Source organism: Phaseolus vulgaris, chromosome 8 (assembly GCF_051622355.1).
Source record: "Phaseolus vulgaris cultivar YP4 chromosome 8, ASM5162235v1, whole genome shotgun sequence".
Taxonomy (NCBI): Eukaryota; Viridiplantae; Streptophyta; class Magnoliopsida; order Fabales; family Fabaceae; genus Phaseolus; species Phaseolus vulgaris.
In genome coordinates, this window is record NC_143505.1 from 10,939,144 (window position 1) to 10,943,134 (window position 3,991).

At 26.1% G+C, this 3,991-nt stretch overlaps 1 long non-coding RNA gene across 2 annotated transcripts; it reads left to right on the forward strand.

The window, feature by feature from the left end:
- The first annotated feature begins 2,140 nt into the window (after positions 1–2,140).
- On the forward strand, positions 2,141–3,991 carry LOC137825647 (uncharacterized). 2 transcript variants are annotated; one of them, XR_011083327.2, is made up of 4 exons: positions 2,141–2,592; positions 2,705–2,781; positions 3,219–3,282; positions 3,665–3,991. It is a non-coding gene; the product is annotated as an uncharacterized LOC137825647 (long non-coding RNA). The 2 variants fall into 2 exon arrangements; XR_011083326.2 differs by having other exon boundaries at positions 2,732–2,781.

The following is a 3,991-nucleotide window of genomic DNA, read 5'->3' on the forward strand; positions in this document are numbered from 1 at the left end:
TCATTAACAACTTATTAACTAAGTAGTCATCCATCCTGCGCAATATATACTCGCTAATAATATATACAATAGGACGTCAATGTACAATACCTATTGAAATTTACTTATACTTTTAATTAAATGTTATTGATATACTTCAAAATAAATAGTAAAACTAAAAGTAGTTTTAAATTTTAAACATTAAACATGAAAAGAAAAATATTAACAAAAACAAAATCAAAATTTAATCATTTTATTATAGAGATCAAAAACCATAAGTTAAAATTTAGAACAACTAAATATATATTTAGAACTAGCTATAAACCACACATTAAAAGAGAATAATACATTTATAAGCCAAATTCAAAAAGTAAAACCGACGTTATCATTATGTATCTATTTTCAACTTCGACATGATTGAAAATCAATGGCCATGTCAATTTTCGTACAAGCAATGATCTCTTATATGAAGGTTAAGGAATATATCATATTAGGACCAAGGTGAAGATTAGAAACAAGTTTGGATTAATTAGATATTAAATTATTTTATAATATATATATATATATATATATGAGTATAAATCTTATTTTATAAGTTTGTTTTATGAGATTTAATTAAGTTTAAAGTTCACTTCTTAATATGGTATCAAAGTCATTTTGAATCTATCTTAGTAAGTATTTGTTAGAGGCTTATCTGATCACCCGAGTCATTATTTGGATCACTCATAATGTGTAGTCTCATGCACGAGTTAACAGTCAGTCTTAACACGTTAAAGAATGTGTTGGAGATCTCACATTAACTAAAGATTAAAACATTTTATCGTATATATGTGAATTCAAACCTCACATTATAAATTAGTTTTATGATGTTGAATTAGATTTAAAATTCATTTCTTAATAAATTTAATTATTTGAAATCATAAATAGGGATGAAAAGCAACACTTCAAACTGATATTGTATGAATCCATCTTAATTTTAATAAAAAATATTGTTATTAATCGAATGTTAATATAAACACGTGTAATGTTAAATTTATTTCTTAATTAAAAATGAATAGAGATAGATATGTAACATATAAAAGTGAGAATAAAGAGTTAAAATTATATTTACCGTGATAGTTAAAATAAAAGTGAGATAATAAGTGTTATTATGTCATTTTTAGTTATAATAGTTATAATAAATATGTAATTCTTATACTCGATTTCGTTTTCATATCCGTCTATATTTTGAAGTATTAAAATATTTTAATTTAGTAGTTAACGAAAATATTTTATATTAATTTTTATTTTATTTTTAGTTTTTTTAACTTATTTCTATAATATACATGTAATTATTTTTAATATTTTTATAATTATTTGATCTTTATTTTATTTTATTTTTATTCAATATTTTGATTTGATATTTATGAAATTATAATTTTTTTATTATGTTATTAAAAAAATGTATATTTTTTATTTAATCTTTAATAATATTATGTTTTCTTGACGTAATTTTTATTTTCTTTATAAATTTTATTTTAATTATTATTGGAACAATAAGAAAGCGCTTTAGAGGATGAAGATGGACCATAAATTTCAAACCCTTGTAAAATTCGCATCCTCCCGATATCTTTGCTGTTACATTAACGGATTGTGATTTAGACCAAACTTAACAATGTAAGTGCTATGGTTTAGGTTTTAGAATAAACACAAAATACCTGTCTCATTAAAATGGATGAAATATTATTTTCATTTGCAAAAATTACCAAAACTTGAGAGCTGAAGTTAAAAATAATTTCTAGTATTTTTCTATTTTAATTCACCAAAATATTTTTCAAGAAAAAATCGTAAAAATCTATTATTTGTCAAAGCTAATAGTATTTCATATATAATAATTATAATGATATTAGTAGAGTTTGAGTTAATTAGTACACTACAAGAAAAAAGCTGATTTACCTATGGATAATTACCCATAAACTTTTTTTTAAGTAAAATGGGTTTTACCTACCAAAGATCTCGTAAGTAAGGTTATTAAAAGTAAAAAAAAAAAAAAAAAGCTGAAGTGGCACATTACATACGAAAATGAGGTGGTAGGAAACTTTTTAACACTCAGTACCATGCTTAACCATAAGTAAAATAAAGTATTTTAAAAAATAAAAGAAAATAATATTATGTTGAATTGGTTTCCTTTTCTCCACCACAAATTACACTCTTAGGTTTTCTTCGAAAATGTCAATGGAGGTTTCTCAAATCTAAGTCTAAACCGTGATCTAAGTCTAAACCGTGATGTGAGAAATCGAAATCTTAATACCTTCAGAGTTCTAAAATGCCCAAACAATGGAACTTTGAAGTTCCCGTTCTTTCTCCGTTTGAAAAATGTGTTCCCAATCTCTCTTTTGTTCCTGCAACCCAAATCCTGTGTCTTCCATAATCTACACTGAAATCTTCTATTTCTGGTTTCAGTTTGTGAAACCGAAAGCCCTAATCTGGTGTTCGTATTTGTAAACCTAAATCCTCAACCCCGACTTCGAAAATTTAGTGAAAAGCCCAATGGAGAGCTTCGTCGTGGTGACCTGAAGCATAGACGATTCAAAGGAGATTTACGGAGGCTTCATTCATCCTGTACTAAGAAAGGTATTGGATTTTTTTTTCTTTCATTTATTGTAGGATAATGTTCAGTAGGTTTAAGGTATTTTCCATCATACTTTAAAGGTATTGATATTGATAATCTATTGTGATCTCAAAGTGTTTTTCTTCATATGCGACCTTGAAGCAAAGAAGCTGGTGTTCTGTTTTGTATCGTGCAGTACCAAAATTTGAGATGTAAGTCTTCTTTTCCAATAACTTAAATTTTTGTCTTTGGAATGCATTATATATTGTCTTACTTTTTGTAACATATTCCTGGATAATGCAACCTACCTTAACCAACCCCTCTCTCTCTATATATATATATATATATTTTTTTTTTATGTAAAGTTATACTTAGTTAATTTTATAAGTTTTTTAAAAAATGTTTCTGAAATTATTTATGACTATGAATCTCTATATATATATATATATATTTATGTACGTGTGTCTTTCATTTGATAAGGGTAAATACTCTTTTGCTTAGTTGGTCCAACTGATCCGACCTCCATATGCTTTTGTTCAAATATCATTGCATTTTCTTGCTTAAAACCACCTAAACTAAACTTAACCATTTCATTTACCGTATAAAAAGAATTAATATAAATTTTTAATGTTAATCTATCTGTGTGCAGTTGAGAAAACAAGATATTGAAGCTAGACTTTTGGTGAAGATCAAAGTTGGATCCAGAAAAGCATGTGAGTATGTTAGAAAGCCGATTGCGTATCACAATTGTTTATTTAAAATATATATTTTTTCAAATTATAGTTATATTATGTAAATTACATTGAAAAGAGAAATGGATATGTAAATTCTAAAATGTAAAATTCTCTAAACCAACAAAACAGAATGTAGCAATCAAGTATCATCACAATTCAGAACCATTTTAATAAAACCACAAAGGTGGTATTTTAAAAAAATTCAAATATATTTCTTCTTTCAATTTTAGATGTCCTCTAGAATTGATTCACACATAATTAAGAGGAAATAAGAAAATTGTCCGAATTAATTTACTATACATTAGAATTTGACAACTGATTGATAAGGAGATTTTCCTTTTCTCTATTTTGTGTTATGCAGTTAGGTACCTATTCTCTTAGGTTGTTGATTGTTGGGATCTTCTTCCCTTCCTTCCTTCTGATATAGGAAGTGTCGTTCAACAACAATTTTAACAAGTACTGTCACACCAAGAACCACCAAGGCAAAAGGAACCACCCAGGCAACAAGAAAATGACGATATTGATTATGCAAGCTATTAGGATTATGTTTGTAGTTTTTTAAATTGCGGATTATATAATTAGGTCACTTGACTTTTGAATTAGGGATCTTTAATTATGTTTGAAGTTTATTTGGATTTTTATAGATATTTCAAGTGGACTTGAGTTTATCTTTCATAAAAGTGTTTTC